This window comes from Cornus florida, unplaced genomic scaffold, assembly GCF_030987335.1.
Source record: "Cornus florida cultivar Cherokee Brave unplaced genomic scaffold, ASM3098733v1 CherokeeBrave_3.0.0_Hap2_Chr08, whole genome shotgun sequence".
NCBI classification, from domain to species: domain Eukaryota; kingdom Viridiplantae; phylum Streptophyta; class Magnoliopsida; order Cornales; family Cornaceae; genus Cornus; species Cornus florida.
Window position 1 is genome coordinate 33,990,719 of NW_026775578.1, and position 9,920 is coordinate 34,000,638.

Consider the following 9,920-nt stretch of genomic DNA (forward strand, 5'->3'; position numbering starts at 1 on the left):
GGAGGGAGAAAGAATAAAAGAAAAAGAGAATGATGATGAGAGAGAAAGAAGAAAAGAAAAAAAAAAACAAAGGAAAGAAAAGTCAACAAAGAAAGGAAGATAATGTGAAGTTGATACAAAAGTGGGAGTGGACAGAGTAAGGTGTAGCGAGGTGGTATGAAGGAAGAAAGAAGTCAAAGAAGTTAATACTAATAAGAAGGCAACAATTGTGGATACACAATTTTGGCTATAAATAGCCGACTCTGGAGCATTCAAAAATGTGTAGAGTTGGAGATAGAGAATAGATAGTTAGAAATAGTTGTATTTTTCATTAAGAGTTTATTTACTTGTGTAATTTTTTTTAAAGCTTTCTCTAATTTAATGCAAGTTATTTTCACAAGTTTATTCTCATTTAAGTGTTTAATATTTTGGAGTTATAATTTCATTTTCATAGTTCGTGACAAACCTCAAAATCAATATTTTTAAATCTTTTGTTCGAAAATAGAAACTCATCTTCAATGCGTGGTTTGACCCTATTTGCTATTAGACATTTTTAGTTAAATAGTTGTAGGTATTTTATCTTGATATGGAGTGTATTTGACAACGACAAATCCATAAATACATGCCTATCACTCGCTATTTTTCAATGTTGGCTCCATGCGTCCGTTCGAAAAAATACGTTGTTGCTCCTATTATATTAATGATGTGATATCACCAACTTATTAAATATTGTCATGTGGTATGACTCACTAAAATAAAATATTTGTACTTATGTAATGAGATATAATTAATTGATGACTTTTTAAATATTTTTTTCAACATACATTTTTCAAAAAAGTATGCACTGTACATGATCACTTTTCAAATAGTTTTTTCAAATGGTGAACAATTTTTTAATTTAATTTAATTTTTTTTTAACAACTTCGGTGAGCAAATGACAAGTAGGGCTGCAAACGAACCGAGCTTTTGAACAGCTCAGGTTTGGTTTGTTAAAAGCTCAGTTCGGATTTGTTCGTTTAGTTAATGAGCCAAGCTCGAGCTCATTTTTTCAGGCTCATTGCGATACCCCTCGGATCCGAGACACAGGTTGATTAGGCCTAGACCCAAACCCGAGGGATATCAAACAATTAATATGTATGAACAACAAATACAAGTTGAAATAGAAATAAGTAAAAATGGCTGAAATGAATTCTAATGAAAATTCTCAAAATATAATTATTAAGAACCAAACTCCAAAATCTCCAATTATTTTACAACTCGGGAATCCATCTAATGGACCCCTAATAACAAATCCCAACATAAATAAAATAGCTGAAATCAAACAAAGCTAATAAGGAAGCAGTCCTACGTAGTCGGTGGAATAGAAGTCTGTATCTGCTCTGCACGATCAAACTCTAACCCTTGAGTTGACGAGCACCTGAAAAATAAAAGAGTGGGTCAGACCCACATACAAGTCCTGATCTACTACGATCCAAACAGGAATCCGATACGTAGATACATCCTAGATAGACTAAACAATATCTAAAGTAGTCCATATATGTATAAATACACACTATAGGACGTTCACTAGTCCAATAGGTCTGTCTCAGCCTGAGTAGAGATATCATGCAAATCGCACGTAAAGTAGTCATGAGTACCTAGACCTACCGGGGAACAACACCTATGTCCAGTTATCCATCCTAGGCGATATACGGGCCATAACCTTGGTCCTGAGACTCAAGCTCATACCATGGTGCCATATCATATATATATATAAAGTCCGTGTCCTCCTAATACAAAATATCACCCATCTAGTATAGAGGTTTGATATATGTATAACAATCCATCCCAAAAATCAAAATTATATCATTCAGTTATTTACTGACCTGACACTAATAGGAGTTAGACTTAACTTTTACGGTTAATCCACACCTTAATCCACTTTAGGTAGAACTTAGTATTTGAACTAATCCATCCCTAGTATGCTACCGTCCCATATTGGTGCATACAGTCCTCCAATCCGCATAATTTGATAAAAATAACATTAATTAATTTATCAACAGTTCCCCAAAATATGCATCAGTATAGTTTAATACATATATAATGACATTAGGTATTCACTAGAGAACCTAGAAATCATGCTCCAATTATTTAGATTACTAAAATAAATCATAGCGTTCACATCCTCCAAAACAAACGATAAATCGATACAATTATAACAATTTGGGTATCAATTAAATCCAAAACTAAGTATAGTTATATATAATTAATTCACCATACTTATTAACAACACAGTTTCAGTAAACGAGATTAAATATATACAATTATAATAATTTGAGTATCAATTAAATCCAAAACTAAGTATAGTTATATATAATTAATTCACCATACTTATTAACAACACAGTTTCAGTAAACGAGATTAAATACATACACTTATTACAATTTGAGTATCAATTAAATCCAAAACTAAGTATAGTTATATATAATTAATTCACCATACTTATTAACAACACAGTTTCAGTAAACGGGATTAAATACATACATTTATAACAATTTGAGTATCAATTAAATCCAAAACTAAGTATAGTTATATATAATTAATTCACCATACTTATTAACAACACAGTTTCAGTAAACGGGATTAAATACATATCAGACATGCATAACAGAGTATTTAATCCTTTATTGAATTCCTGGAGTCCACCTAAGCATGCACAGAACACAGATTCATGGGAAAGAATAGAACATAAACTTGCCTTTGAGACTTTGGATTAAAATCTCTAACTGTCGTCTTTATCAACTCCAGCAACGTCGGTTGTATTAAACGACCTTTGCTGCTCCTAGTTCAGTCCAGTAGCACACACCAAACTCCCCTCCTTGATTCAGTCTTAGCTTAAGCCCAAATCCTAGTTTTCTTCTCTTTATATCCCTCTGTAATTCTCTGTATCTCACGGTCTCTCTGTTTTACAGAATTTGGCTTAGTTTTCTAAAACCCTAAACCACCGTATTGCTTGTATTTATAGGTGAAAAACGATAACCCTAACCCATGTAATATTAGAGATTGAGCTCTAATTCCAATCATAGCCGGCCCATGAAACTATCTAAGTTGTAACATACGGCGGCTTACTATACAAACCTTCTTAGAGAACCCTACTGTTTAATTAAACCCCTGTTAACAAGTAGTTTAATACATTAAACATTGTTACGAATTTAATCTAATTACATAAATAAATCTCTTAACATAATTAGTTAAACTAATACACCCAAAATTAATACTCACTAACGTAAATCAATTAATGCAATCTAACACATATTTAAACCATTAAAACAAACAAATGAATCTAATTTAATTCATTAAACATTGTTACTAATTTAATCTAATTACATAAATAAATTTCTTAACGTAATTAGTTAAACTAATACACCCAAAATTAATACTCACTAACTTAAATCAATTAATGCAATCTAACACATATTTAAACCATTAAAACAAATAAATGAATCTAATTTAATACACTAAACATTGTTACTAATTTAATCTAATTACATAAATAAATCTCTTAACGTAATTAGTTAAACTAATACACCCAAAATTAATACTCACTAACGTAAATCAATTAATGCAATCTAACACGTATTTAAACCATTAAAACAAATAAATGAAATTTAAACACCCAATTAAATAATTAAATCAAATAATTAATTATTAAACCATTAAAACAAATAAATGAAATTTAAACACCCAATTAAACAATTAAATCAAATAATTAATTATTAAAACAACGAAACAATTACTAAATAAGCAAAAAGCCACACAACAATATAATGAAACAAAAAGTAAAATGCCGAGACTATCCTTTTTAAAATTAGGGGTATTACACTCGTTTAGTAAACGAGCCGAGCTTGAGCAACGTTAAGCTCAGCTCGTGAGTAGGCTTATTTCAATAATAATAAAATTAAAAAGTTTAACCTATATATACTAGCCAAAATTCTTGTTTGTTTAATTGGTCCAGTTAGTTGACTAGTAATTAAAAGCCCATTGACAAATAGAGTCCATTAAGTTAAACAACTCACTACCCCAACTAACTATTGATCTCAGCCATTGGATGTATAATATGTTAAAATGATTAGATGAAAACAATAAGGGCATGTTTGGTGTGAGTGAATGGAATCAAATAAAGTGAAAATGGAATGCTTTTGTTTCCATTTTTTAGTTTGGTAATTAACTTTAAAGTTAGAATGATGATTCTTGCTGTGATTTATACTAATTCATTCCACTTTCCAACTAAAGGAATGGCCATTCAATTCCCCACTTTAAAAATAATAATAATAAATAAATGAATAAAAAAAATATTTGATAAAACGTCGGCATACATATATATATATATATGTTTTACAAAAATATGATGTTTTCCTGTGCAACCAAACATGGGAATGAGAATGGTTATTCCATTCCCATTCCATTCTTTGATTCATTCCACTCCCACTTCATTTCATTCAACCACACCAAACTAGCCCTAAAGGACGGACACAACCACACTTTTGCAATCCTAACTCTTCTACAGCAATCCTCCGTTGCACCATCCTTGGCGACATTCAGGTTGGTGTTCTTTTTTCCCCCCTCTCTCTATATATTATTTTCTCTCCCTCTATTTTTCTATTCTCTTGATGAATTGGAACTTTGCAAAGAAGATGGGTGATTAATAGATGAACTTGGAAGTCGATTCGAAGGAGATAGGTGGTGATTTTTTTGTGTTAAGTAGTTTATTCATTTGATATTAGAGAAAATGGGTGACAGAGTGGGAGATGATGAAAATATACATGATACACACGAGCCCGATCAGAGCCGAGCCCGAGCTCATCAAAGAATTGCCGAGCCAAGCTCGAGCCTTGCTTATCCAAGCTCGCCCGAGCACCTCTCTGACCTAGGTGAGCCGAGCCCAAACAACTTAAAACTTGGCTAGGCTCGGCTCGGCTCATTTGCAGCCCTAATGATAGGGGATAAATTACAAGCTTTAGAAAAAAATAAAAATAAACGGGCTATCAGTAAAAATTGAAATAAGAGATTAAGAGGGCTATCGGTAAAACTTTATAAATTTTTTTTAAGTAGAAATTAGAGAGTTTAATGTCATTAGGACAATATGAATCTGTGAATTTCTTTCCAAAGTTGAAAATAAAATAAAATAAATTCATTTATAAATAACGCAACAATAAAATATATAGAAGCGTATTGATTAGAGAACTCACCGACTATAGCATTTATTTAGGTGTGACGGCTTTGTTTAAGTAGTAAAAGGTTAGGCTTTAATTGCCCCCTTTCTACTATCATTTTCGTTCAAAAAAACCTCCCACTAAAATTAAACCAGAACTAAAGAAATGCTGTCAAGTTATCACGTACCCGCGACAAGCCTGTTTATTAGGTTGTGAAATGACAAAATTAACCTTATGATTTAATATTAAATTTAAAACTAATATTTATTATAAAATTACAAAAATACCCCTGATCTACTTCTTCCTATTCTCTCTCTAGAACTTTTACTTCTCACTCTCAAATAAGACCCATCCCTATTCGTGTTATTTGTCTTCTTCGTGCTGGTTGTCTTCTTCAAAGAGATGAAAGACCAAAACCCAGGAAAGATGCAGAGCATAAATACTTGGGTTGAAGAGAAGAAATATGAGAGAGAGAGCTCTCAATAGAGAACTGGGTTTCATGGACTGAGTATAAAAATGGCTGAAGGTACGTCAATGAAGCAAGCTTGAGAGAGAAGAAAAAGGGCAAGACCAGAAAGCTTCACCATTGTCAAAACCAAAAGCTTCAACATAGTCAAACTCCATAGACGCCGGCGAGAGCTCAACTACCAATTAATTTCTATTCATTTCAGTGACCCAACCGATGGGTGCACCCTCAACTACCAAGATTTTCTTTGACAGTGTCACAGTGACAGAGATTAATTAGAAAATTAAAAAAAAATAAAGTTGATAAAGCCTGCGATTGTAACACAAAATTGGCACCTCTCTCTCTGATATGCACTTTTGATTTCTCTCTCTACCTGACACTGCTTTGATTTAAGTCTTCCCTACCCCTGTCCCTTTATCTGCATCCCAATTCTCTCAAATACCAAGTTGAGGAGGAAGAAAAAGATCATGGTATTTTTGTAATTTCACAATAATAAATATTAATTTCTAATTTAATATTAAATCATAAGGTTAATTTTGTCATTTCACAATCTATTAAACAGGTCGGTCACGGACATGTAGTAACTTAATAACATTTCTTTAGTTTAGGGGGGTGTTTACTTTTAGTGGAGCTTTTTTGGACAAAAATAATAGTAGAGAGGACGGTTATGCGATTTTTTCTAGGGGTGGCAATTTATGTTCACGAGTCGTAATCGTGTCGTGTCAATTTAAGGGTATTATACTAAACAGTTCAACCCATTGAATAATCATGTCAGAAACTCTCAACACTAACACAACATGTTTATTAAACGGACTACACAACATGTTTATTAAACGGACTACACGTGTAACCCGTTTAATGACCTATTTACAAAAAAAAAAAAAAAAAAAAAAAAAAAAAAAAAAAAAAATTATTTAAATTATTAATAATACACAATAAAATAATAAATACTAAAAAATATATAAATTTTAATCAACCATATTACTAAATAGTTTATAGTTTACAAAAATTAAATTATAAGACACAAGTTTATATAGTAATTTTAGAACTTAAATAGAAATTTATTTACGACATATATAATTAAACGTATATAAACAGGTTACACGGGTTGAATCCCTCAACCCAAACACGACATGATTAATTAAACGGGTTAATCGTGTCAACCTGTTTATGACCTGAACCCGTTTGAAATCAACCCAAACCCATTTAATTCGTGTCGTGTTCGAATCGTGTTGGCGAGTCGTGTCAACTTTTGTCACCCCTATTTTTTCCCTAACCATAATAACAATATTTTGACAAGAAAAGAGAGAAACCTTTCTTGCTCTGGAATTCCAAATAGTTCACAACTCCATTGGTTTATGCATAAATAGTTTACAACTCCAAGTTGCAAAAGTTAAAATAGTTAGTACAACTCGGTTTTTGTTCATTTTGTGATTCCTAATTATAATAATCATAAAACGATATACTCTATTATTTGAAAAGAATAGTGTTTTATATTTGGCAAGATTTCGACTTCTGAAAATGGAACAAAAATTTCATTTTGAGACAAGTCGAAATTCAGAAAGAATATCATTATTCATTAAATATGTATATGTGTGTGTGTGTGTGTATATATATATATATATCATCAATGTTTCTCCTCTAGTAATATTTTTTTCTCTTAAAAGATAGAGAATAATTAATTAAGTACTATTACTAGTATATATCAAGTCCCTTTTCCATGCATTTTGAAAGTGGTGAGCTTTCTTAAAATCACAAAAATGACATAATTGTAGATATACCTTCACATATTTACACTAAATAATGCAATGGATCGATCCACATCTTGATGACATAATTGTATATGTACCCTCCACATATTTAAACTAATGAAGTACACCAATTATGCTATTCTTTTGGAGCATTCTATAACCAAATTATAGAATTCTCCAAATAATTGGAATTGTGACACTTGTATCTTTACTCTAGAATCGTTGAACTTGTGACACTAGTAAAATACCTTTATTGTCTAGAATTGGGGTAAGTATTGTAAGCATCTTTGCCCTTGTGCCTATAAATAGGGATGGGAACTGGCTTTACATCAAGCAACCAAGCTCAATAATTTATTTAAGTTCATGTGTAGAAATGATCTCTCCTCATCTAAAGACTATTGAGCATCAATAGATATGAGCGGTTCACTGCCGGAGACGTCGCGAGAAGTCCACTGAACCTTATCATTTAGAGGAAGGAGAAGTCGTACCCTAACGCGGCGTCACCGACAGTGCCTCGACCGCCACCCCAGGTCAGGCAAGACTACCCGCTGAGTTTAAGCATATCAATAAGCGGAGGAAAAGAAACTTACAAGGATTCCCCTAGTAACGGCGAGCGAACCGGGAAGAGCCCAGTTTAAAATTGGGGAAAAAATAATAATAATAATAATAATAATAATTTGCTGGATTCCTCGGTCTTCTTGTTCTTGCTTAGGGAATCCACTAGCCCCGAAAATGGATGGCGCTGAAGCGCGTGACCTATACCCGGCCGTCGGGGCAAGCGCCAGGCCCCGATAAGTAGGAAGGCGCAACAACATATTTTTCACATTCTGGTTCTCAATTAGGAATTCAAAAAAATTTCTTGGGGAAAAAAAAATCCAGGAAAAAAAAAAAAAAAAATTTGCTGGATTCCTTGGTCTTCTTGTTCTTGCTTGGGTATATCGTTGCATACGCTCGCCACCCACAAGTGTACAAATATTCACAAGTGTTTGGTGTTCGACTTGGTCGAAATCCGTTTCAAGCAGTACACTTCTTAAGCTTCAAGGAAGCTTCCATAAAATTTCCAAACACAAACTCCAAATTTCAATTTTTAGCATACAATGCCCACGTGCACGCCGGTGTGCACACCGATGTTGCCTCAGTCCGATCGGCGAGCTTGGGTAGATCGGGGAAAGATGGAGGGCAGCCAGGTCGGGGCCGAAGTGTTTTGTATGCGCGTGGGGCTTCCATGTAAAAGACTATTTCTCCCTTGAGGGCTTATTTGGTCTTTTTCTAATATTTTCTTTCGCATCGGTTTTCGTGGAGTTCCGTGGCCTTATGAAATGTCACTTTGGTGTCTTAGTAGACAACATTTCAAATAAAAGAGAGAGAGATGGATGAGAGATTTGATTAATTTGCTTTATGGATTAGAGAAAGTAACGGATGAGTTATGGATCAGAGAAAGTTATGGGTCTGGCTATACATCAAGCAACCAAGCTCAATATTTTATTTAAATTTATGTGTAGAAATGATCTCTCCTCATCTAAAGCATCAATAGTCCAGATAGCATTTCAAATAAAAGAGGGAGAGAGGGATGAGAGATTTGATTTGCTTTATGGATTAGAGAAAATAACGGATGAGTTATGGATTAGGGAAAGTTATGGATCTGGCTCTACATCAAGCAACCAAGCTTCAATATTTTATTTAAGTTCTTGTGTAGAAATGATCTTTCCTCATCTAAAGCATCAATAGTCCAGACAACATTTCAAATAAAAGATGGAGAGAGTGATGACAGATTTGATTTGCTTTAGGGTGCGTTTGGATACATATGAGAGAAAAGAAAAGATAAGATAGTAATAATTTTTATTCCTGTTTGGATAGACAGGGGAGAAAAGAAAAGAAATGATAGTTATTCTTATTTGGATAAGATAGAGGAGAGAAAAGAAAAGAAAACATAATGACAAAATTACTGTCTTATCCTTTCATAATGTCTCTAGCTATCCATTTTATTCTTGTTTGTGGAGGTTATTTTTTGTATTATAAAAATATCACTTACTTCACTATCCTTTCTCTCCCTATCTTCTCAGAATGGGAGAGAAACCAAATGAGGGATAGAGAGGGATAGCATCCCTCCCTATTATCTCTTTTCTCTCTACTTAACCCACCCAAACACACTCACACCCTATTTTTCTTTTCTTCTCTCTTCCTATCCCTCCAAATCAACCCATCCAAACACACCCTTGCGGATTAGAGAAAGTAACGGATGAGTTATGGATTAGAGAAAGTTATGGATGACAGAAAGGAGAAAACAAGATTTCCTTTCACATTCACACAGAAAGCCAAAATTAAAGTTTTCAATCTGCTGGTGCGCACGGTCTTTGCCCGTCACATCCCAGTAATGAATTGAGATCCATGGGTTATTTTAGTTTGCATTTCTTTAGTTATTAAAAAACTCATGAGTTCAATTAAAATGTTGATCTAAATTGAAACTGAAAATAATTTAAATTCAAGATTTAATTGAGATATAAATTACTACAAATCGTACTGTGATGATAG